This window comes from Falco punctatus (assembly GCF_963210335.1).
Source record: "Falco punctatus genome assembly, chromosome: 6".
NCBI lineage: Eukaryota > Metazoa > Chordata > Aves > Falconiformes > Falconidae > Falco > Falco punctatus.
The window spans coordinates 50,436,830-50,463,502 of record NC_137585.1 but is presented as its reverse complement, the minus strand read 5'-3'; the positions used below and the strand labels follow the sequence as shown (position 1 = coordinate 50,463,502).

At 40.0% G+C, this 26,673-nt stretch overlaps 1 long non-coding RNA gene across 1 annotated transcript in view; it reads left to right on the top strand.

The window, feature by feature from the left end:
- The window catches only part of LOC308065762, a 541,432-nt gene that overhangs the window by 4,112 nt on the left and 510,647 nt on the right, over positions 1-26,673 (top strand). Inside the window, exon 1 of the long non-coding RNA XR_013928911.1 lies at positions 1-26,673. This exon is cut by the window's left edge and continues 4,112 nt beyond it. This is a non-coding gene — a long non-coding RNA (uncharacterized lncRNA).

Sequence of the window (26,673 nt, the reverse complement as noted above, 5' to 3'; positions counted from 1 at the left end):
AGGTCTCCTCTGATCTGCAGTGTCCCATGAGGTGGGCAACCCCTAAACTGTTGTCAATGCTGTCTCTTGGCAGCACATCAAGTCCTCATCCTTTCTTTGATGTGTGCGTCAAAGATGCACACGACCAGAAATGCACAGACTCTGTAAACTAGCTGTGTACAGGGAGGTGACCTGTGCATTTAGTACCACCAAGATACATCTGGGACTTCAAGAGGAGCTAGACCCCGGATGTGGGTGAATTTAACACCTTTTGCTGTCTATATCCACTTCACCTTCCTTCCCCTGCCTTGTATCTGGGCTTATACATACAAGGGTCTGTGGCCCTAAGAGAGCAGCATGGATTGATTCTCAAGGGTTTGTTTAAGGAAAATTTTGGAACTACTTGCCTGCTTTTGTGAATGTTCTACAAATGCTGAAAATGCTTCCAGCCTGACTGGAAATTTTCTGATGTGCTGACATTTGCAGTCTTTCCCACTGAGGTGAAGAAGGGTTGGCAGTTGTTACTGCCATCTAGAGATCTGTAGTTTCTTTAGCCTATCTGTAGCTTTGATCTACAATGGTACAGGTGAAATAGAGTTAAATCAACATATATAAATATACCTTCCCCTCTAGAATTCATAACTGTCACAATGACCTCAGCCTTGGACCTCTCCTGAAGTTTAATGATGAGTTGGGGTTAATGACCCAAAGTTCCACCTCAGGCTATTAACACTCTCAGGCAGTCATTAATTCTCACAAAATGCTCAAGGTCTTTATTGCTGTTGCTTAAGTGATGCTCAAATGCCTGTGAATATTTACACCCCTGCTGTGGATGTAAGAAATAGGGCTCATTCACAGTATTTCAGATGTCTCACTGTTCAAAAAGGTCTATGTACCTGGTAGTAATCACTTCCACATCTGAGGTTAATGAGGTAACTTCAACCGGCCACCAACAGCAGTAATCTGAAATCGTGGTTACTTGTATAGATGTGTACTACGCTTTAAAAATATGGAGTTTACAGGCAGACTCCCTGTCCTGAGGATTTGATGCCCTGAAGTCCCTGTAAACATATGCTTAAGTTTATATTTGTTTAGAGTAATTGCAAGGGGTAAGAGGCACGTGCTTGCTGTTATACAGATACTTTAGAAATATCTTTTTAACAGATGTTATAAGTCAATATTACTTACATATTTTTTATTTTAATCATAACACCTTATGTTTAATGCTTTCTGTGAGATGAGATGCAGGGGTGAGCTGCTCAAGCTCACTGCCATAGCATTTCTCCTTCCAAGAAGACATGACAGCATTGGTTGACAGGTTACTTAAGCAGTCAGGTTTTGAAAAGACAATATTGTTTAGTTACTAGGTATTATTATTTGGGAAGGAAATAGGACTGGGACTGACCTTGTGGGGCATTGACTCAAGTTGCTGTTCTCTTGAACAGTGATGTTAGATCACTGTTAATAAACTGACTAATCTCAGCTTGAAGAGATTTAGAGTTTTTCATCCCTACATACTTCTCAGTGGCTGTTTCAGAACCTCACTGCTCTGGTGGTTGGAAACTTTCTAATTCTCAGTGTAAATGTATTAATGATCAGTTTGGGTCTATTTGTACTTGTGCCAGTCACTTTTAGACTAAATAGCTCTTCCTTTCCCTGGTGCTCACTTATTGGATGTGTTTACAGGGAGGTATGATAGCCTCTCTCAGCTTGTATTTTCCCAGGTTTACCGGACAAGCTCTTGGCTCTCTGTTTCCCTGATTATGATCTGCACCCACTCCTGTCTGAGAACCCCAAAAAGGCATGCAACAGGCTGGGGAGATCTTCCCAATGCTCTGGGTAGTGAAGCTCATGCTGCTTTGTCTCTACTGAGGTATTTGCCTGGTCTACCTAGAATGGCATTTCCTTTCTCACAGTGTCAACTCTTACTCATTCTTGGATAAACTTGGACTTTCTTCTAAGTTATTTCTGGCTTGTATGTTAATGTTACTGTAATTCTTGTTATTAGCCATTGTATACATCAGTAATATGTGTTATCTTGGACTTAATGCTATTAGGCATCATCCCATTTCCATTACTCTGCAAGCTCGTTTAATTCTTAGATCAAAACTACACACTGCTTACTACAGGTGGGACAGGAGCTACTGAGAATTCTCTTGACAAACTGTGAAAAGCTGGAGGGATGTTTTAATTGGCACCTGTTTAGGCCGGGGGTTTGCTCCTGTTGTGATCCTGTGAGTCCCCTCTGCTATTCATAAGGGTTCTTTGATTGTCATTCTACTTCTACAAGGTCGTATTCAGTGTATGGTAACATGCCACGTTTTGGAGATGTATCTGTGTTCCTTCATTTTTTTCCATTTTGTCCTGGAAGCTCTTTGTATTACGTTATCCTTTTTTTGCCTTTTTTTTTAATTTTATTTTAAATAATCATGGGTGTCTATATAACAGTGCGTAGACATGCTAGAGTTTTCCTATAGTAACTGTTCATTCTTTTTAATTAATTTTCTGCAGTAATTCATGTTTCCTCTCCATTTTGTTCTTTACAGATACAGTGTTATCAAGAATGGCATGTTTTAGGCCTAGATCACTTGATTCTCATTCTAAATCTACCACAGATTCTTCCTTGTGACTCAGTCAAGTTACTTAAACACTAAATATAAGAGGAGGATATATTCTTCAAGGGCTATTTAGACACCAACATCTATTAACATTTTTAACAGTCCAGGCACCAAGTGACCCTAAGATGTGCCTTCATGCTGAAAAGCCTAATTAATTTTCCCAACTGTACCAGTTGGTGTAATAAAAACATTATCTCGCCCTACACACTAGTTCTTCATGTGTCCTTAGACCAACCCAGTTACAGCAAAGTACCTGTATCTATAGTGTAATTGAAATAGGTATTTTTAATGGGAAATATAAAGACATAATACACCAAGAAGCAAGGAACATCCGGAAAATGCAATCTATTTTTTTGTCTGAGGGCCATGTAGAAAAGCATTTTGCAATGGTATTAATGTTCTCTTAAAACACTCAGTTGCCTAAATCAGATCCTAAGGCAATGAGCCTTACTTAGACAGAATACTTGACAGAAATAAGAGAGAGGAAAGTAGAGTTTTTAATGTACTATCAAATGAAGTTTTAAATGAAAAAGCCACCCCACAATAGAAAAGATAGTAGCAGTAGGAGAAGCAGTAATCTACTTCCAAGAGGCAAAATGAATATTACAGAAAGGAGCCTTCCCACAAAGAAATATCTTTTCTAAGGATTTGTTCCACCTGAATCCTTGGAGCATGACTCTCCTAGGAAAAAGTCTGCCATGATAGATAGGAAGAGCTTTAAACTGCAGAAGACAGTGCATGGGAAGAAGAAGGAAAATTGGGGAGACAGCTGTACTACTATCACCTTCTTTTAAAACAAAAAAAGGAAACTCAAGTCAGTGAAGATATACCAAAAATAAAGGAATATCAGATAACAGGAAGCACAGGGGAAAAAATGCTCCCAAACCCCAATGACTGGATAAAAAAATAAATCAGTGCAAATACTGTACTTAACCTAACTAGGAAACCAGGTGAAGTGAGGTGGCAATAACCGATGCAACAAAGAAACTGCACATGAAGATGGAAGAATTAGGCTTATTGGTGCATGACATGAAACAGGATATTAGAGGGATAACAGAAACATGATAGAATACTAATTGCAACTGGAGTGCAAGTGCTGCAGGGTGCACACTGTGAAAGGAATGCAGAAGGAATTAAGATAATGTGGTGGCATTCTATATTAAGAATATAGCTGGCAGTAAAGAAATGTTATTTAATAGTATGGATAAGAGAGAATCAGTTTGTGTCAAAACGTGTTAGGAAAGGATTCTGAAAGTGACTGTAGCAGGAAAGGGATTGGGCTCTACAAAGAGCATTGAACTTGAGATTGCTTTAGTATCATGAGAGAGATAAGCTATCACATGCTTGTATCATTATGGGAGACTAAATTTCACAGTCATAGACTGGAGAACAGATGTTACATTCGCAGTGGAATTCAGTAATTTCTCAGAGCGGAAACTGAAAAACCTCCTTTTCCATGGAGCCATGAAACTGCTAAGACATTACAGTATTTTAAGTTGGTGATGGACAAGCAGCAAAGGTATAGAGAAAGTAGTAGAGAAAATAATAAGCTATCAAGTGATGAAAGTACTGATCAAATTTCAATTTAAGTGAAATGGCGGTATATACAAAGACAAGTTGGTAGTTAAGGCTTTTAACTGTAAAAGGGCAGAGTAGATCATAGTGAATCAGTCTGAAGAGCAAAGGCATTGAATTGGGGTAGAGTGCTGGTCTGAAATTTATATTCTTAAGCAAGGGAACTCCAGACTGCTTTGGACAAAAAATTCTACTAAATAGGCTGTTGAGATTTGCCAAAGAATCTTCAAGAATAGAACAGATGTGCTCAGAAAAAGAAACCAGAACTCAGAGGACTGAAAGTAAAAGAACAGATTTTGTATTGTGAACGCCTGGGGTAATTTGGACCTTGAGAAATCAGAAGAAAGAGTTAAAGTTTCTCCAGCTATAATGAATAAAGTAAGGATGCTATTTCAAGTTATTTTAGGGATGGCCCCCAAAACAATTAATGCTTTGTCTAAGCCTCTGAAGACAAACAGGTGAAAACAGATGTGGTAGCAGGACTGTTTATGGTGAAAAGGGTAACGGAAAGTGGAAACAGCCCCACAATGTTGGATCAGATCTCATCAAGATGATATGTCCATCTGAATTGAGGCTACTAAGTGTCAGTTACAAAAAGGTGCAAAAGGGCAAGCCTAGCAACCATAGTCTGGCTATTCTGGTGTGCAAGAGTTTAGGGAAAATTAAAGACATGGGCAGTAATAGATGTCCTAAAATATAGTATCAGTGTACTAAAGGGGACCAAGTTTCAGGCTTCTTCAGTGACTGTGCTTTTTTAGCCAAGGAAAACATAGTAACGCAGTAGCTGTAGCCTACCTGTTCTTCAGTAAAATATTTCATGTAATTTTAGGTACTCTGTGAAGTGACAATTAGTACAAGGAACTAGCCAAAGGGTAGACAGTGATGGATTATGCTGAAAGGGAAACTAGTAGTCTAGGTTGAGATTCCAAATGAGGTTCCTTAAATACTTTTATTAGTCATCAAGAAGTGGATGTGCACTAATTAAATTTGTTGAAAATACAAAACATATCAACAGGACAAATTCAGTAGGAATCTGGTTAGCTTGGTGTCCACAGTATAGGGTGGGCTTAGATGAGCTAGAACAAAATTCAAGGTGATGCTTTTAAGTACCAATAACAAGAATGTTTGTTATCCATTGAAAATGGGAAGAAAAAAGGGAAAATAAAAGATGGATTTGTATATGTCAGTCACAGGATGTCTCTGAGCCATTGGTGTGTAGGGAAAAAAAAAAAAAGAAATGGTATGCTAGGCAGTAGCAGAGGTATTTCCAGCAGAGAGGGGGAAGCACTGATGCACTGTAATATGTTACTTGGAATCACTATGCACATTTTTGGTCACCTATATTCAAGCAAGAAAAATTCAAACAAAGAAGTGCAGAAAAGTGCTGCATCACACACAATACAGCAGGAAAAAGAGCTTACCATACAGGACTAAGGGGCTTTGCTTTGGTTTGGTTAGTCAAAGAAAAAACAGATTTAGAGGAGATAGGATTACTGCTTATAAATGCATTGATGTGGTAAAACCAAGAAGGAGAAAGCTGTTTAGGTGAAAGAACAATGTTGACACACACACAAAAGCCCAGAAATAAATTTATGCTAGAAATCAAGAGGGCTTTTTTGTTTGCCAATGCAGTTTGTAGTGGACAAAATCTCCTTTGAAAATAGAGCTTGATAAATGTAAGAAGGGGGTTATGTAGATGGCTAGAAATACCAAAGGAATGGATATATGACCCAGGAAGTCCCTCCTAGCTTATCCTGGGCTTCCTAAATTTCTAAAATGAGGAAATTCTGCACTTGGAACAGGGTCTTTGGACCTGCAAAAAAGAGTTGCTAAGAGCTCAGTTTAACCCACAGTATATGCACACAGGATTAATTTTTGCTTATGTTGTTCTGGGGAAGCCATGCACTGCAATTTCTCTGTGCAGGGTTGAAGTCAGAAGAATTACTCCATTAGAAACCACACTTTCTGGCTGCACATCCCCTCGTGTGCAGATGGAGTGCAGAGCACTGTTTCCTAGCAACTACTAAGGACCACTGGCTTTATAAATCAATCTCTGCCAGGATATCACAGAAACCACGATAAATGGGAAACATTTAGTAGTCAGAAGGCTTTCTACTTCCTCCAGTTTCTGGTCTGCACAGAAAAGTCTTTTCCAGAAGTAGATAATATCAGCATTTCTTCATAAGTGGACTGAATTCAAATCCTCATCCAGGTGGCTTGTTTTTCAGCTCCCCTGGGGTACATGTCCTTGAAGGGTCCTTCTTTAAGATGTCAGTTACTGGGCTTTCTCAAAGACAAAATTATTTGAGACTTCATTTGAAAAAAACCCACAACAACTAAATGCAGATAAAGGATGAATGAATAACACTAGAAAAAACTCCAAAGAGCACTGGGAAGAGGGGGAGTGAAAACTGTGAATCAAAGCTTAGAGTTGCAACTCTTCCCTTCTGTGCAGTAAATCAGCTTCTAATGTCATGTTCATTTATAAAATTTAAGTAACATCTGATTGGCTGCTACCTTCAATTCTTTTGAATTTTTTTAATTTTTCAGAATTTCTACTGATTTCTGTTTACCCTCCTCATTTTGCAAGCTTCCACCATCTTCTGATACAGCTAACAGGCTGAACTGGGATCTTCCATGTTGTTAGTGCACTGGAAAATCCCGTTTTCCTTTTGGGCAAAACACGGGAGAGATGCTTTCCCTGTTCAGCAATACTTTCATCAGGGTTTTCTTTCAGAAATGCACCAGAGGTTTTGTTAGTCTGGTAACACCAGGGTTACAAAATGAAAGTGCTAAGAAGGTCCCAGTAATACGTAAGGGGAGAAGAAGGCTCTTCTAGTGCATTTAACAATAAATATTACTGAAGGTCTCATTAAATAAGCAATTAATATTTTAGTCTAAAATGTGATTGTTATACACTTCAACAGCCTGATGGGACACTCTAACTTCTCTCTTTGAGAACAGTATTGATTATTTAATTTCTAGCACACAGTGGCGTCTGTTGCGAGATCACAGCATTAGTCTGAGAATGCTCTGTGTGTCATTTTTTTTTCATGAACAATAGCAGAACAGGAGCAGTAGGTGAGTTAAAGGTTAGTTTCAGAAAGGGAGTACTCAGGATGCTAAACTTTGTGACTGATGGTAACATTTGCCAAATCCAATGCTCTTTAAAGTGGGAAATCGCTTATATATCACAGAAAGGAAGCCATGAACGTTTGTGGTGCCATATAAATAGTAAGCAGTCATTCTCCTTCTGAGCAGTGCAGTAAAATTAGGAAGGTCTAACATTTTGCTTTTCATTTTTCCCTTTCTTTTTAGAAACATTTTAGAAGACTCTTTTTTCATTGAACTAATTCTGTTACAATTAGTAATGCATCGTTGTAGACTCACAAGGTGCTTTCTCTATTACTTGTACTGTTCATAACTTCAGCTGAATCACTCTATTTAGAGATGGGTTTGAGTTACACTGGCATCTCAGATTATATTTTGAATTTTTTTGTTAAGTTCTTTTGAAGAAGATGTGTTTATGTCCCCATTGTTCAATGAACAAAGTATGTAATCACAAATCTTTGGTCTTCTGGTGTGTTTAGCAAATCTTTTCAGTGTACAATTTACCACCTGTGGCTTTTCTTCATCTCTGAAAAATGCTATTATCTTAAATGGCCTGTTTCTAATTGCAGTGGGTTTAATTGCTTGGATACACAAGGGTCTGTGTTAGCTATTGTTGTTTTCTGGACATGTTCAGAAAAAATGGGTATCTGCGTACAGATATCTCTAGAAGGGGCAAGAATTTTGCTGCATGTTTCTCCTTAATAGCAACGGATGTCAGCAGGTTTATGATAACGTTCCTGGAATTACTGCCCTCCTGAGAAGAATTTCCATTGCAGACCATCTCTATGGGAGATCTCTATAAAGATGCTGTCCTGCCGTATCTCTTGTGCCTAGTACTCTGAAATGTGCGGTGTTGCTGGAAAACTCTATCTTGAGCTGTAGATTTCAGAAAAGTGTTTGACAGTGGCATATGTGACTAGATCTTTATTTAAAAAAAAGAGATGAAAAAACAATTCAAAAGGGGGGAGGTCTTGTAAGGAGAAAGCACCTGGAAGCATGCTCAGTTGAACAGTTTGTCTATATATTCTAATTTTTTTTCAGGTAAATGTATGATGTTGCTGTTATTTGTAGAGTCATGTTACTAATTTGCAAACATTTGGAGAACTGTCAAATGTTTGTGTGAATATTTATGAGTCCTCAGTGTTTCACCGCTTTTAGCACAGGTGGTCATTTGCCCCCAAATTCCTCTAGGAAATGTACTATTTACTGTTCATCATTCATCTTTCTACTGCTCAAAAAGTTTGTCATCCAGTTAGGGAGCAAAATATGTAGCCTGTGATACAGGACACAGAGCAACCCTTGCAGTGGACAGCAGAAATGAATAGCTTCAAACAAGCCATGTGCAGAAAATTATTTCTCTAAGCAACTAAGCAACTATTTATCAACTGTAAGGCCTCCAGGGCACATATTATCTTTTTTTCCCTATTTTTTCATCATCTACTACAATGGGATTGCAAACCTCGTAAAGGTCTTTAGGCATTAATATAATAAAAATATATAGTAACAGGGAATAACAAATGCTATTTAAGAAATATGGATTGGATTGGATAGTAGACAACTCAGAAATAGAAATAATGCTGTATTAGAAACAAATTTACTGCAACTAGGTTTACTTCAAAATAAAAATATTGCCAAATCCTTCTTGTTTTACCCACATGAGTCCTCAAGCTGAAGAAAATCTTCTAAGGCAGATTATAAGCTTTCATTCTATAGGCTGGGAATTTGTATTTTAACAAAACAGAATGGAGTCTACGGAACTGTGATCTGTGTGAAATGAGCTCCAGGAAGTATTTTAATGATCACAAAAAAGAGAAAATATTTCAGAACACAGACCTAAAGCTTTTGAAATGTATTTTGATTTTATATTTTAATTCCAAGTTTTGACTTTTGTCTAGCTGTTAATGTTTAATGACTCTAAAGTTAAAGAGGAGCAGAAAACTATTTTAAAATATTTTTTCTGGATAAATCTCCTAACACAGAAGGGAGCCTGCTGAGTAATTTGGGCTTGCATTGTAGCTGCTCACACCGTATGTTGACCACCAGAGCTTAAGTACGCATGTGTGTTAAATCCTGCAGTTAAAATGTTAATACTTAACAATATTTAATGAATTAGGTATCTCCTATAGTTTATCAGCTGTCATGGGTCTATTAGATTTATGCATGTGTCTTTGCAGCAAGGTAAAAAACGGATTTTATTTTGCAGTTTTCTAGTAAACTTCCAAGCCCTTGTTACCTCAGGTTGATTTAAAACTGTGGGGGAATTTTGTAATCGGAGATGGCAAGAGTAATCAATTAGGCGTTTATGAGTCTTCCAGAGAGCCAGAACCCCCAAACAAAGCCATTTCAATATAATCACTTAGAAGACGATTAACTTCAACCTTTGCCTTGGCAATCCTCCACCCCTCCAAAGGAACCCATGGTATGTCAGCCCTGTTCTAACTCTGTTCTGCAGAGCTAATGTTCAGAGATCTTTACCTCCTTGTTTTCAGATGTTTGGCTGGAAGACAGATAGCACCTGTGGTAGGAAATAGTAAGGTCAGGATCCTGAAGCTTCCTAGGTCTGGCAGAAGTCTGGTTTTCAGGCTTTCCCCTTTCCATCCAGTCATGAGGTGAAGTGACAAGGGATTTCATTAAGTCAGGTTTTTTTGTAAATGAGCTGTGTTTGTGCTCTTACCACTCCTGTCCCAACAAAGGCAATGTTAGCTGCACAAAGTCTTTATCTGGTACGTACTTGAGACCAGCACTGAATTAAACTCCCTACAAAATGCAGCTTCTGTGTTCTTTCCTGGGAGTTCAATTTCTAAAACACGAGTCAATTGCCAATCACAGACATCTACGTGGGATGCCCTTGAGTGCCACAGGCACCTGCACAGAATGGCACCTGTGACAGAGTGTCTGCTGGGGACCCACGCCTCTGGAGAGCAGGGATAACCCTGGGCATAACCCTGGGCATCTCGGACATCACCAGACATTATGTATAGGTAACTGAGAGAGTCCTGGTCAGCACAAGGAAGGGAGTTAGCAAGGCTCTGTTGGGTTGGATGCCTGTTACGTGGTCCCTGAACCAAGCCTTGGGTGTCTGCTTTGGGGCAGACTGAATTGCTCTCTGAGCTCCCAGGCTCTCCTGGCTAGACCTCCAGTGACTTCAAAGGGTGTTTACATGCCCAGGATACAACCAAACTCTGCTTTGGCTCTCCCTGTGCCTTTCCACAGAACCTGATCTTGGCTTATTTGACCACTTGTAGTGCACCTTTCTGAGATATTTAGAAAGGGCACAGTGTTCCCTCAAAAGCATCGTATTTCTGCATTCAGTTTAGGTGTACACATCAGCTCATCAACATCTATTGGGTGTAAATGTCTTAGAAGGCAATTGGTCCTGCCTTGTGGCTTCAGTTCTTCCACATTGCAGTCCAGTATATCAGGGATGTGAGACACTCTTATGAGCATCAACATCAGCAGTAACCTTGCTGTTCTTTGAGCTATGTGACCCTTTTCTCCCTGTTTCAGGGCCCAGAAGGTGACCTCTTATGCTGAGGACAGTTATGAAGGCTGAAGCAGCACACTGGGTACTAGGAATATGCACGTGGAATGTGCGCCTTCTTCATGCAACAATGCTGCTGTTTACTAAGAGAAAATACATTGTCTAAGGGTGGGTCAGCACACTGATGGCATCCTGAGCGATGCTGGTCTAACTGCTCTGTGTGTTGTCAGGAGATGCACATCAGCTGTGAGAGATATTATATCGCTCCCAGAATAGTTGCTGCTTCTGTACAGCCTGGGGGAAACTGTCACCTTTCTCACTAGCTGCCTCACACTTCAGCGTACAGAGCCAGAGTGAGTTATTTTTGTAGGCGCTTCTAAATCCTGCTTTGGTTTCACACAACCAGACTGAGAGTAGGACCCATTCCCATTTTACCCACACTTCCACTTCTTAACAGCTTTGGAGACATCTTTTTTACTGCATACTGCTTCCCATTTTTGCATAGAAGTGGTAAAATTCAAATCTATCCCCTTCTTAAGGGCAGGGGGTGAAAAAACAAAGGAAAGATCAGTTTGTAGCAGACTTCAAATTCACTTGAATGCTGCACAAGGGCAGGTTGGAAAGAGGAAAGATGTAGGGTTTTTGGTCTATCTGTAGTGCGATCTCAGTCCCACTGAAACGGAAACTGATGGAAATCTGACTGACTTCAAGACTCGTTGAACCTGGGCATACAGAAGAGCAATTAAAACTCAATATTTTTCACAGAAGGTGATCCTGCCCTGAAGCCAGCAAACAAACCAAACAGAGGCTAGTAAATCCTTTCCTGGATAACAATGGCTCTCTGCTTATCAGCCCTTCAGAATTCCTCTTTATCAGCACCAGGTTGCTGCTGGACTCTTTCGATTCTGCTTGTTAGTGTCTGATCAGAGGCTGCCTTTGTCCAGCTTTAATTATGCATGAAACCCGAACAAACAGACTATAATTGATATTATTTCTTCTGTTGTTTTAAAAGAGGGTTGTATAATTTTACAGGAGAACAGGAGAAAGCACAGTTGCTGCCTTACTGTCAAACATAAGAGATACAACCAGGTTTGGACATAAAAATAGGTGTGTCTCCATCTTTTTTTACTTTTTTTTCTTGTTGCTTCAGTTTCTGTTTTTAACAATCTCCTGGTGAGGCAGATAAGCTGCTAATTTTACTAATGCTGTTATCAAAATCTGTAAGGTAACTGAAGCTTACAATTTAGTGATTTATTATCCTGAGCAAGGCAGCTAGAGTGTGTTTTTCATGTTCTCTAATCAACACTAGAAAAGCATTAGATTGCCTAAGGAGGAAACTTTCTGCTTATCATTTCTACTTGCATAAAACTCTTGATCAAACAAGTGAAGTGTCTTTTTCTTTGGCTGAGATCAATTTTAAATAATAAAGAATCCAAATAACAAATTTATATAAGCACAGACTCTACTGATGTCCACTGGTGTTGATACAAGAGCCTGTACATTTCAGAGAGGTCAGAAATGCATTAGAGCTAGAAAATGCTACTAACTCTTAAAAACGAACCACATCACATTCTCAAGCTCTCCAGTCTGAAGCAGGATTAGCAGAACCAAATCCAAATCTCCTTTGTACATGCTTTTCAATCCTCTCACATCAGGTATTTGCTAATATAACTCCACTGATTTTACAAATGTACATCAGTATTATCATAGGGAACAAGGAGCCTACTTAACGGATAGCTCTACTGGGCACATCCTGAGGGAGGAAACAGACTAGGAGCTTCAGAAATCTTTTCTTTAAATGGCAGCTATATAGAGAGAACATGCAAAGGTGTAAAGATTCTGCCAGATCTTGCTATATAGGCATCACAGTCTACAAGAAAGGCCTTCAGTTTGGGTATTTCAGTCATGCATGGACAGGCATGTGATCAGGTCATAACTACTTCAGCATAGTCATGTGGAGATTAGTCAGATACAACTCTTATTTGTAAATGATATACAGTGCCTGACAGACTGCAGGAAACAAACACTGATGGCAATTGCTAAAGTCATAAATTGGATGTTATCAATACTTGGCTTTTCCTCTGGGACTGGGGAAAAGTTCAGGAGTATTTGTTGAGATCCTAGTGCGTTTGCAAATATAGTCACTGACATCCCCTCCAGATATTGATTAGCTAAAGAATAATATTTTTTTGGTGTTTTTGTTGTTTGATGAAACTGCACAAAATCCAGCCAAACTTATGCTGGCACTCCCTGCACATGTTGGTACATGTGTTGGTTGACCAATCAAGTTGCTTAAAATGCACATGGGCACACTAAATCTTTGTTTGTCAGCAAGGAGTAGATTAAAAAGTCAGATTTTATAGGGTTAATTCTCTGGATAGAAGGATGTTATTGACTGATTTTATTTATGTCTGTAATTCATACAAGGGATGTCTCAGGCTTTGGATATTCTGTATATACATGAATCCAATCTATGCCAATTGGAGGAGACTTAAAATATGATCCCCACTATTTGTGATCACTGAAGGACCACTTTTTATAAATCTGCTGATCTAAGTTTCTCCTTGGCTTTAAAGTGGCCTGCCTTAACATTACCTTTCATCATCATGATTTTCTAAATTAGTTCCCGACATTCTTCTTAAGAGACTCCATGGCAGTATTTTGCAAATATAGTAATATAGTAATTACAGCTGTATTTCAATAATGGTCAAGCGATTCCTGTACATGTACCAGTTTGGGACCTGTCAGATGGGAGGGACTCTGATAAGGGAAGACAGTATTTTTACTACGCATAATATTCTTTAGGGGGGTCGTACTCCCTTTTCATGAAGTTCTGCTTTTTGACATGCAATATGACCACCTTCTCTTAGTATCTTGTATTAAATAAAAACACTTTAAAGTCTGTAATACATTCTCTTTTTAATGTGATCCGTATTAAAATAGAAAACGCACGCTTTACCAATCTAAGAATTTAAGAACAGATCAATTTGTTCTCATAATTCTTAAGGCATTTTTTCCTGAGTCTCAGAGAGGTGAATGCAAAGATGAAATTGTATTTTACAATCAGCATTACTTAGAATCTTGAGGTCTATGCTGTATTTATCCCACTGTACCACCAATATATGATGATTTAGACATTTGTTTTGGCTTTTAATCTTTGCTTATATATATACACCTCCAAAATAAGAACCAATGGAGTATGCACACCCATAAATCTGTCCAGACTTACACTCTTCTGAGATATTTCAGAAAAGCCTTGATGCTTGTAATCATAACTAGATTTGGATGCTGCCTTCAATTCATTCAACAAACACCCTTCCCCCCCCCCCCCCCCTCCCCATTCCCTTTTCCCTCTGGTTCATTTTTAAGCCTGAAGGTTGCAAGGAGAGGAGAACTCATTTGAAGATGCCTGAGGAAGAAGCCTGGCAGCAGTCAGAGATGCATTGTTAGACTAAACATCACTTATTTTCTTTTGCACCAAAAGCACGCTCATTTAATATATTTAATGTACTTGCACTGTTTTTGCAATTTTCCATTGCATATTTTCCACTCCTCAGAGCTTCCCATCTCCAAACCTTGCAAGACACTTATTCCATCTTTTCAGCTACTGCCATCTCACAGTGCCACCTTAGTTCTGTCCTGAGGAGGCTTTGCTGGGCTTACCAAGTCTAGTGAGAAGAGGCCTTGGGACAACACAACAGCTGCCTGCAACTGCTTAAAGCCAGTTTCAAAGATGATGGATATAAACTTTCCTCATGAAACAGCTAATGATATAATATGGGGCAGTGGCCACAAATCACAGCTCACGAGGTTCAGACTGGACATTAGGGAAAACATCAGGAGAACATTGCAGCACTGAACATGTACCCAGAGAGGCTGTGAAATTTCTACAACTTTCCTCTTAACATTGTGAGAGCAGAAGTATGAACCAGTACCTCAGCACAGCACCCAGCGCTGTAGGTGGAAGGAGACCACCGACACACCCCAGGCCAGCTGGAGGCATGTTACCATATCAGGACAAGGTGGTTGGTGGTAGAAATGGTAGTGGTGGACTTATGTCGGTCAGTCAGATCAGGTAGAGTTCCGAAGGCTATAGGATGATTCAGAGATTTGTCTGTTTGGGAGGAATGGGATCGCTTGCACAGAGTCTGTCTTTTCATAGGACTCTTCCTTTCAGTGTCATTTCTCTATATTTAAATAACACCAAAGCTAAAAAGAGGGAAAAAAATATCTGCATCCTACACAAAGAATGGCAGCATTTAAAACAGTATTGCCATCGGTCTGGCTAGGCAAATGCTCAGTTAAGTCAATGTTATGTGATGTGTTCAGTATAGAGAGTTCATGCTTTGAAACACAAAAATTACCTCTGTGTAATCTATTTGTGCAGCTCCATTGGTCAATAATTCCTATTTAACCCAGAGAAAATGTCCCACTTGAAAGGAATGATTTCAGTTTAGTTACTCTGGATTTGAACAGTGTATCTGAGATCAGAACCTGGCCCAGAGGCTATAGGAATAAATGGCACTGGGAAAACATATTGTTTTGAAAAGGAAAAGGTAATTTGATATACTGGGCAGCAGGAGAACTATTACTGTGATTAAAGACTATTTTCCTTCTAAGTTTGTGTTTGCTGGATGTATTATTTATTACTGGAAGATGGTAGATTATTAGATTTTTCAAAATCATTTTAGTATTTGATTATGAAGCCAAGTTGCCCTTTTGAGACTTTCCTGGATATAGTGCTTTTCTGTTCAGCACAGAAATTTTGTTGGTTTGTGTTCTTTAGAAAAATAAACACACTGCTATTATTGCCAATATTGAAAAATGAAAGTTGTGTTGGGAATTATTTTCTTCTTCTAAAACGACATGTTCTTAATCTTTGAAAGGCAAAAGCAAAAAGCACAGGTGCTTTTTTTTTTTTTTAATTTAGGAAATTTTGAAGCTCTAATTAAATATCTGACTAAGTATTCAGAGCTTTCTTCCTGTTTTGTGCTTTTCAAAGTTGTAATTTTCTTGCCACCTGGTTACTTTTTCAGGCTGCTTTTTCCTTATCTGGTGTTTTTCTTTGTATTTGGTCCTAAGGCAGTAGGTTCTGCTGTAATGGCCTAATTTTGAGTGACAACTTAAGAATATCACTAGATATTATTTGCAATCACACAATAAGCCTTTTAAGTTCTTGCCAGATGGAGCAAATAAATCATTAGAAGTTATCCAGCAGACACCAGTGTCAGAGCACCATAGATTTATCTCTTTTATTTGCCTTTAGGCAAAAAAACCCCACGGAACATTTTCTGTCAAAGCCTGTTTTGACAGAACTGGCCAAAAACATGTTGATGAACAGTCTTCTCGGAGACAAGTCTCATTTCCACTGAAACAGTCTGTGGCAACTCAACCATTTCTAGCATTTCTTTTTTGTGCAAAAAATTGGAAATGATAAGGTTTGACTTTCCCATTTAATTTTATTTAATTTAATTTAATTCAAGTTTGTGTGTTTTACTTTGCAGCTGGAGTAGCCTAAGAGTGTGCATCCAGTCATCTACCCTTGCCCAGCGGACATGCAGCATCTGGCTAAGCCATAGGAAATTGATTGCATGTAATGAGCTCAGAGTCTTTGTCCACAGTTTTGGAGGACAAGAGCTTGAATTCCTCTCTTCACAGCTAGCCAGCACTGACTCTCCATCAGCGTTCAGCACTTGAAATGCTCTCATTTCAAAGGAGTGAGAAAGGACAGGTCCTGCACGCTTGGGGAAGGGGCCTGGCCATTTGCACTGTTTTCCATCATACTGCTGCCTGGTTCTGGAGCCACCCTCTTCCTCTCTTTGAAATAAGTCTTACTTCAGTTTTAGGTGAAATCACCAAAAGGCAATAGGGAACTTGCAGCTCAATCCTTACCTGGGAGGTTACACACCAGCTAACATCGTGTCTTCAGTGAAAGTTAAAGTTTTCTGCAGTCAATAAGTGAAAGAGATTGCATTCAGACGAGGATCTGGAAACTTTATTTCCACATCAGAGAAAAAATGCTAAACCCTGCTGTTTGAAGGGGAGCAGGTAAAGCTGATTCTGAATTACTTGTACTAGCCCCAAGCAGTCAGCCTGCACCGAGGGAGGCAGGAGAATGATGCTGGCAAGCTGTCCTGAGCAGCAAGGCGGCGGCAGAGTGAGACCGTGGGGACAGCTGTGAACAAGTGGGCCTGAAGAGATGCCACATGTTGGACTCTGGAGAGCCTTCATGATGCTCCTGTCACTAGATGCAATGGGCTGAGGTGCTTGTGTGGGTAGGCACAGCCCTGAGCGTGAGTCCCTAAATCCCTCTCAAGGCCAAGGAGATTGTTTTCTTCCCAAAAGCAGACTCTACAATCTGTTCTATGTTCCATGTGTGCATGTTTGGAAAGCATTCAGAGTGAGCATGATAAAAGAAAGTAGGTAGAATGGGCTAAGGTGCTGCTTGCAGGCAATGTTAGAGTCCTGCTATCTCTTTATTTATTTCTAAACACATGTGAATTCATGTAATGTTTAAAGAACTCCTAACCTTTGACACTGACAGTCATTTCATTTTTCAAATATATTTATAATTGAAGTTTCAAAAGCCAATAAATCTTTTCCAAGAGGCAGAAGAGAGAAAAGTACAAAAGAAAAAAGGAGAGAGAAAGGCATTGGAGAAAGATCACAAGGTCAATAACAGAAAGATCTGAAGTCAAACTTGTGTGTTTACACACTAAAAAAAGCAGGAGTGGCATTTTCTCCCAGTGCTTCACAGATCTTCATTGGGTCTTTGTCATTTCAGGAATGAAGCCTGTGCTGCTTCTCCCCAGGCTCGTCTGTGATCAGCCATTTCATTGCAAAATGTGAAATCACACATCACAGAGCAAAAGAGAAAAGGGAAGGTGAAAACTTGGGGGAAAAAAAAGGAGGGGTGAACTGAGAGAACAGCAGCTTCAGCCTTTTCCTGGCTCTCTCTGATCTGCTGTTGTCTGTTCATCTAACCCCAGCTTACCTATTGTGCTTAGCCACTTTTTGCTTTATTTTTCCCTTTATTGCTTCCAGAAGGCTACCCTGTTGGGGGTGTGGCAGGGTAGAGCAAGGCTATGTCTGTGTCTGTATCTGCGTCCGTGTACCTATTCCTATATAGGTATATGTATACCTATATCTGTATCTTAAGTCTATGTCTATATCTACTTCTATATCATCTTTATCTGTATCTATATGAGATTAGCCCTGCTTGTAAGTAAAAGAACAAAACGAGATTTGCCAGCTGATGTGGAGAACAAATGATGAAGGCAGGCTCTGCTTTTGATGGCCTGTGAGGCAGAACACTTTTGGTTCACCTTTCCCAGTACCTGGTGGCAGTCCTGCACTCACTACGGCTTCCCTAACCCAGGGCTGCATTCTCTTCTGAGTGTGGCACTAGTATGGAACTAATTAGACTCATTCACTTTCATGGCACACAGATTAATTGCTTTGCCTTCCTCTCCCATCCCTGCCTCCACTAGTTATCATCCCTTGCACCACTCCTACCTTCTTATTCTGCTGATCCCACTGATACTGCCACAAATTCATTAAAGTGACTTCCCATTTAATTCCACCTTCCTGGCTGTCAATTCAAAGCAGGGCGGCGAGTTGACTAACCCCTTGCTGGTTTTGCCAAGGAGTCAGAATAATACATAATAAAAAGATTTGTGGTAATAGACAATCTGTCTGTCTACAACATATTTCCTGGTGACACATCCAGTTTAGGTCTAAATGTCCGTGCAAAGGGTCTTCTTTTGGCAATGGGTGCCTGTTTTGCTTGTCCTTTCCCTCAGGTACTGAATGACTGAGTTACAGCTCTCTGTCACTGTGCAAGGACTGATGGTTCCTTACAGTTTAACTAAGAATTGCCCATTTGTTTAGATCCATGTATCTGAAGCCCACCATCACAGATATTTATTATTCCAGACAACATAAGCTGACAAACTGCTTTGCAGAAATATCCTTGCTTTCTACTGGGGATAGATGTGGGGTCTAAAAAAATCATAGTCAGGGTAATTATACCAAAAACAACTTGGGAGAAACTCAGGTGGCTATGGCTACATGACTGAGACCCAAAATCTACAGAACGGTCAGTAAAGTAAATTCTGAAAATTTCTTTCTTGTTAAAGAGAATGATATGGAGTGATTTTCTAGATCAGTATTCATTAAGAATGAGAAGCAAATTGTGAGGACGTGAGGATTAGGGGCTTCAGTTTATCTTTTCACTTGGAGTGACACATGTTAGGTGCAGTAAATATTGGCTGAGTTCGGGAGCAAACCTGGCTGAGGAAGTGGCAAGCATCTCATATTAGCCAAAGGCAGGCACAGGTTTCTTGAACCTGCAAAAAGTATGAGCAATGAGATGAGTGGGTTTTCACAGGGTTGGTGGTATGACCAGGAGGCTGGATAATCCACCCCATTGCAAACACAAGTTGGTTTTTAGGAAGGAGAAATACAGTACTACTCCGGACTCTTTGGAGAAGCAAATAGTCATCTGTTATTACTGGCAGGGTTAATGAAGCCAGGATACTGTCAGTGCAAACTATTTTTTCATGTGTGTCACCACCACCACCACACAGAATCAGAAATGTCTGTGACACACTGTCTGCCTCTGAGACAGGCTCTGTGCCTCTGGCAAGGCAGCCTTTGCCTTTGCCATGCCACCAGCCGCATAGCGAATGTTTGCTGGCAACAGCAGCCCCAGATGGCATGTGCTCGCCACCCCAGGAGCTCCTCTCCAGCCTCTCTGGAGCTGGATCAGTCAGATTTTAAAAGCATTTCCAGGGAGCGGAACTAGAGAGCAGGCACAGGTATTCAGTTCAGCATGCCTTGAAGTTATGCATTGTGTTTTCCTCTTCTCAATCTGAGTATGTTTTGGGTTAAATTTTGGAGGATGACACCAATTCTGGAGCTGCAGTCACTCTCCCTCCTAACTCCATGTGTGATAGGGAGGGTCCAGAGCACAGTGGCTCTTCAAATTTAATTATCGAGTATTGTTCCAGGCTTTTTGTAAATTAAATTATTGTTCTGGAAAGCTGGAACATGACTGAGGCATTGCAGCCAGAAATGCAAAGGGGGTAAAAAAATAATGACTGAATTCTCCATCTCCTCTGCAGCTCTGAGTCCTGTGCAGTGTCTAGCTGAATGCTTAGAGTCAGAGATGGAACACCAACATAATTTTAAATGGACTCTTTTTTCTGAAGCAAGTAGAGTTATATGTTCCAAGAGCTTCCACTGCAGAGGAGACCATTGCTGTTTACCCCAGTATGTTCAAAGTCAAAACCAGCCAGCATATGAGGATATGCTATACTAGTAGTTCAGGTTCATAAATCAGGAGCCTTTACAGGGAAACAGTACTAAAAGAATTCACATTGAGATAACTTTAGTTCCATACTCAGCCTTTTCAGTCTTGGGATGACTGATGTTCCCTTTGCAAACTATTATGCCAGTTAGAGACAGCAACATCCCTCTCTTCTTATAACCGCTCATTTTGGTGTTTCCACAGCTCACATGGCTCAGGTGAGGCTTCCTCATCCACTTCATAAACAGCCATGTTAATGCGGTATGCTGATGGTTTCAGCTAATGATCCTGACTGTTCTTAGGCAGATACAGAAATGCTCTGTGCTGGTATCAGATGTATGTACGTGGGGAGGCAGGGGCTTCTTTCTGGTGGGCAGTGAGGAGATCTGGTGGCTGAGCTCTTTTTCAGCACCTTGGCCAGATCTGGAAAAGGATGTGCTGGTCTGTGCCATTAGTTTTAATTTCATGATTATACAAACAAAGCTTTCTTAATTCAACTTCTCTTACCACTGCACAAGCCAAGACATTCACCCCCTTCCCAAATGGCAGACACGTCAAAAGAAACTTTTAATGGAGTAAGACTGTCAATGTGTCCAGGAGAATGAGGGGAGAACTTGTTCTATCTACACAAAACATCACATTAGGCCCTTATCTTGGTCTATGTGGAAAAAACACATTCCATATAGACAACACCTTGGTTACTGACCTGCACATTTTTATAGAATATTCCATTACACATCTTCACAGAAACAAGTTTCTTTTTCCCAGGATTAGCCTTTTCTCCGTGATGAACGAAGCTCCACATGGAAATGTTATTCTTTATTATTTCCCATGAAATAAATGTATTACAGTAGTGCCCAGAAACTCTGCCAGCAGTATCAGTGTGGTATCAATGATTTTATATTGAACAGTATTATGTAAAATGTGACTTGGTTTGCACTTGGTGTTCTGGAATAGGATAGGATTTGCAGGTTATGTTTACCACAAAGCATTTTTAATGCCCATGATCACAGAACCACAGAATCACAGAATGGTTGGGGTTAGAAGGGACCTCTGGAGACCGTCTAGTCCAAGCCCCTGCTAAAGCAGGTTCACCCAGAGCAGGTTGCACAGAATCGCATCCAGGCGGGTTTTGAAAGTCTCCAGAGAAGGAGACTCCACAGCCTCTCTAGGCAGCCTGTTCCAGTGCTCTGCCACCTGTCAAAGTAAATGAAGTTTTTTCTCATATTCAGATGGAACTTCCCATGTTGCAGTTTGTGCCCATTGCCCCTTGTCCTGTCAGTTGGCACTACTGAAAAGAGCCTGGCCCCATTCTCTTGACACTCACCCTTAAGGTATTTGTATACGTGGATAATCTGAAGTGCCTCAAAGTGGTAACATCACCAATGCAGTGACTACACATGCAATACAATATATGCTTTGCAGCAATTGATATGTCCATAGGTAGCCAAAGAACTGAAAAATTTATTGAGACAAAGGTTAGCAGATTAGTGCCTGAGCGTACATTCACTTTTTTCCAAAAAGTGCTGAGTATTTTTAATTAAAATATTTAAAATTTTTTTTTTTAATTAAATGTGTACATTTTAAAGATTCCTACATTACTTTTCTATTCAAGTAAGAAGTGGGAGCTTCACTGTAGAAGAGCTGTTCCTGTGTCAAAGCAGCCTTTGCTTGCTTTTGAACTGTGGGCACTGGGTGTAACCTTTCCTACACGTATGGGAGTTGTACAGTAGGTCTGTACAGCAACTGCTTCCAAAGTACAAAAACCCTCAGATGAAAGGCCAGGTAATGGATGAATAATTCAGCTATACATGATGTACAGGATTGAGTACTTCTGACTAGGCTGTGAAAACTACATTTCTCATAATTCTTACACCATTTATATGACATTGGTAATTTTAGACCTAATTTTTATAAGGAAAATCACTTACATAAAAAGCAGATTAATTGTGCATTTCCCCCCTATGAAAATAATTCATTCCTCTGTATACTTACAGTTACACAAGTAAGCACTGCAGAAAAAACCTAGCTGTTCAGGGAAATACTGCAGACTCTTTTGCAAATATCTTTTTTTGGCCTAAGTTTTCTCTCCGTGGTCCCATGTCTGTGTCCCATTATACAAGCTTTTAATATATGAAAGGATCTCTTCAGAAAAACCAGTTTTGCAAAAACATATTGCCATCAATCAGTCCTGGGTTTTAAAGTTTCTAAAGCTTGACACCAGTCCATTCAAGGTGGGAGGCATCAAGGGAGGAAAAGAAAAAGAAGGGAAGGAATGCAGAAGGAACCTTCTGGAAAGCCAGACCTCCTCTGAAATCTTGTTTCCTTTGTCAGACAAATGCTTTCTTCACTTTCCTGCATGGGCCGGACCAAAGCAGCTGGTTTTGGGGAAAAAAACCCAACAGTTTTGTGTTTTCTCAGTCCCTAGAGCCTGATAATACTTTTATACCTAAAATTAGCAGAATAAGAGAGGAAAAACACCCTCTTCTTTTTGCCTCTACCTTGACCTATTAATAACAAAGCACTTTGGTTCAATGCTACATCCTGACCCACGTTGGTCTGAGAAGCAGTATGTTGCTTCAGGAGTCGTTTGATTTATGTAAATATTAACCAACTTTATTCTACATATAAAAGAAAACTGATAACAAAGACTGTGTATCATGCAAACATTACACTACAATTGATCACTTTTAAACCCCATTAAAACAAACCGTGTTTTTCCTGTATGTGGAATAGCTCCCTCAGAAGACTCTATTTTATCCATTGTATTTGGCAGTCACAGCCACATAGTAAATGATCACATTATATGCAGCATCCTAATGTTGAGCAGAATGTAAATGCTGAGGAGGATAATGAATAAGGCAATTGGAGAACAAAATTACATTTCCTACTCACGGCTTTGATCAGCTCTAGTTAGCATGCTCATAAGTAAAGAGTTAGTTATGGGAAGCTGGTGGGTGATTAAATGAGTGAAGAAATGCATTCGTTTTGACTGGCAGAAGACTGGTAAATAGATGGGTGTGTTAGAGCTCCCAGTGGATTGGAGGCACAGGTGAACGCCAAGCAGAAAGGGAGCTGCCTTTTTATTAGACCGTACTGAATAGCTGTAGTTCATTGAAAGGTCTTTTCTGTTGTCAGAGCAGTTTTTGCATGCCAATCAATATCTTTCTTCTCCTGCATCTCCAGCAGAATTCAAATCTCCCACTTGACCTCCACAGAAATTTGCTGTAAGAGTCTTCATTTGATCATATTTCCTAGAGAAATTTAACTTCTGAGCTAATGTGGAGATTCAAGAAATGTCCATGGTGTTCACGGAGAGAAAAATAAACTGACTCAATGCTATTTTGGTATTGTTATCTCCAAAATGACTCTCCCACTTGTGAATAAGAAATGTCTACTGAATTCTGTCTGCAGCACCTTTTCTGTACCTTTTTCTTTTTTACCTTTTTTATTTTTCCTGGTAATGTTAGGGCTCTTAGTACATGATATTTCCAAGTTCTCTCACACTTCTGAATTCTCCCTTTTCACACTTTGGCTGAGAACCAGCAGCTCAGACACAAAGTAAAGCTTTGAAAGGGAATGAGGGGCATGGTTCATGAGCCAGCTTCATGTCCTTGTCAACAGCTACTGTACTGCTACTGCAACAAATTGCACATCATCTCAGATGTGATGGACTCTGCACAACAAAAAGCTGCCTTTGGGTGGGTAGGGATGAGGAGAGGGAATTGGAAAAAACTTGGAGTAGATGTCACTGTATTTCATTCCAACTCCAGCAACCACAGCTGTGGCTAGTTGTGGCACTGCAATGAGCGTGATGGCAGCTTTTTACTTCATAGGAACCTCGTGCACCAACTTACTCATCTCTAATACAAAAAGACTGCTTTGGAGATCCAATGAAATACGTGGTATAGATGCGTAACACTGGTGCAGCAGCCCTTAATGTGCACCACTCCTCTGGAAGAGTTTTGTACTTAACCACCACCCACAACCCTGCACTAACGGTGTCGAGTCTGAACTATTTTCATGACGTGGTGCTCCCTAAAAGCTCTGCTGTGTGGGAAGAGCTAGAAAAGTACATCTGAGTGAACTAATGGTATTGGTTAAAATGGGTTTGTTAAACTGCATTGATCCCCATTATAGATGTTCTTACACAGCATTAAAACAGTCCTAATTAAATTCAGTAAGATTCATTTTGACAGTGAAGTAGAGAGAACTGACTTGCCGTGGTTAAGTGCCTAGACCCTGCTGGATTCAGGCACTGAGCCTTTGTAGAACTTTTTAGACCATACCTGCACAGATCTAAATACCTGTCCCAGGCTGAATATCCCTTCAGGCAGCTTGGGCCATTCCTGTACTTGGCATATCTACTGGGATTTTGCCTAAGAATGTCTCAGGTGATTGACTGTTTACATCAGAAAAGATTAACTGTTGAACTGCTAAGGCTGTGCCATGCCTCGTTGTCTTGTGAAATATGCAGCATTGTTAATGAACACACAAAACAAAAATTTTCTCAGTTATTATAAGGAGGTCAGAGTATTTGTATAGATGTTTATACTAAAATGAAGGAAAGGCAGATGGTTCTGCCACAGTTTGAGAAACAGGCAGACATCAAGAAGGACCATGAAGCCTTCAAATCTCTTGACTCTGTTAAGCCATTTTGGATGACTGTGGGGTATTTCTATCCCTTAACAAACACACTACTGTGAAAGAGCTCATCTCATGGTGGAGGATGCTGTGTCAGGACATTTGGATCACCCCTCCTGGGATCACCACTTGTCTGGGCACTGCTTTTTCTCATCCATTTTTCTTAGACATGGTGGTAATGCTGCTCTGCTCCCTCATGTTCTTGGAAAGGAAAAAGAGTTCCCTTGGCTGGAGGAAATAACCCCTGGAAATTAGGCACAATCCACTTTCAGTCCCTTCCTTTCCCCAGCAATGGAGTGCAGAAACATACAGGTCGCAGCTTCCCTGGTATTGAAAAAGGTTCTGGGGTAGAACAACACAACACAACACGGCAACAGCACAGGTAAGGGAATGCCAAGAGAAGGGGAGTGTGGTGGGTTAGTTTACAAAAAATAATGTAGGATGAGCCATGAAACTAACAGTTTTGATACTGCAATGGTATTGATGTTCATTAGTTGAAGCATTGTTGGGATTTTAGGGATTTAAAACAGCTGCTACTATGGAAATGTTATATAATTGTATTAATAAAAATACCTAATTTATTGTTCTGAAATATCTAAACAAAATAAATCCAACTCCAACAAGCATGAAGAGCCTATGTATTTTCAACTGAAACCAACAGTTCTGAAGTCTTTTACTGCTAAATTAGTAGCTGCTAATGCAAAAATTCTTACAGTCTCCAATACTTTTTATGTTTTGTAACAACAATTGTGCTGCAGATGACAGTCAAAGCCCAGATGTTAACTGCTTGTTCCTTCTCCTTCTGATTTGTGTAAATTAAATTAGGCACATGGATTTATATTAATATTTTGGCAGAATTCTCTCCTTTTTCTAAAATGCAGAAGCTGTAGTCATTTTTATTGCTGAGATCTGACGCCTACCCCTTGCACTGTGCCTTTCCATTAATGTTTCATGGAGACAAACGTATACTCTCCAACACGTGGCGTGCTACCATTACATTGTCCATATTAATAGAAACCTCATGCACACTTCAACAGAGAACATTCTGTATTATCATTTCTTGGCTAACGAAATAGGAAATAGGAGATAATCTAATGACTGCAAAAACAGTTGCACATTTCATGCAACATCCCCTTAAAGCACCACAAGAAGATTAAACATCATGGGCCTGATCCTGCCTCTGGAAAAATCAATAGAGAGTTCCTGGCGATTTTGAATCTAAATTGACTCAAACTCCCAATCATTGCCTTATCTATCCTTTCTCTCTGTGCCACATTGAGATGTAGGAACTCACCTGACTATAGTCATGCTACCACTTCTGACTGGAAAGAGACTTTCAAACCTCCTGTGTCTGCAACACCTCCCTTCAGACTGAGTCCTGTCAGAGAGCATCCAAAATGCACTTCTCAGGCTTCCCTCTTAAACTTGCCCACATGACTTTCAACCTGTAAAGGGACAAGGACAAGAAAACTAACAATACTGTTCTTATATTTCTCTGTCTTTGTAAACACAACATTGTCCCATTTTCCAAGTCATTTTCAAGTGAGTGTGTATTTTTTCTCTCTTACAGTTTCTTGTGCTGGAGCAAATAATCCTAGAAAGCATTTCCAAATGTATGAAGGACAAGAAGATGATTTGGAATAATCAGCATGAATTTATGAAGGGGAAATCATGCCTGACCAACCTGAGAGCTTTCTATGATGAGATGGCTGGCTTGGTGGATGAGGCGAGAGCAGTGGATGTTGTTTATCTTGACTTCAGTAAAGCTTTCAGCACTGTCTGCCATAACAACCTCATAGACAAACTGAAGAAGTACAGACAGGATAAGTGGACAGTGGGTTGGGTTGAAAACTGGCTGAATGGCCATGTTCATTCACAAAGAGTTGTGATCAGCTGCACATGTCCAGCTGGAGGCTAGTGTCACAGCACTCTCAAAACCAGCCAGCTGCAACAAG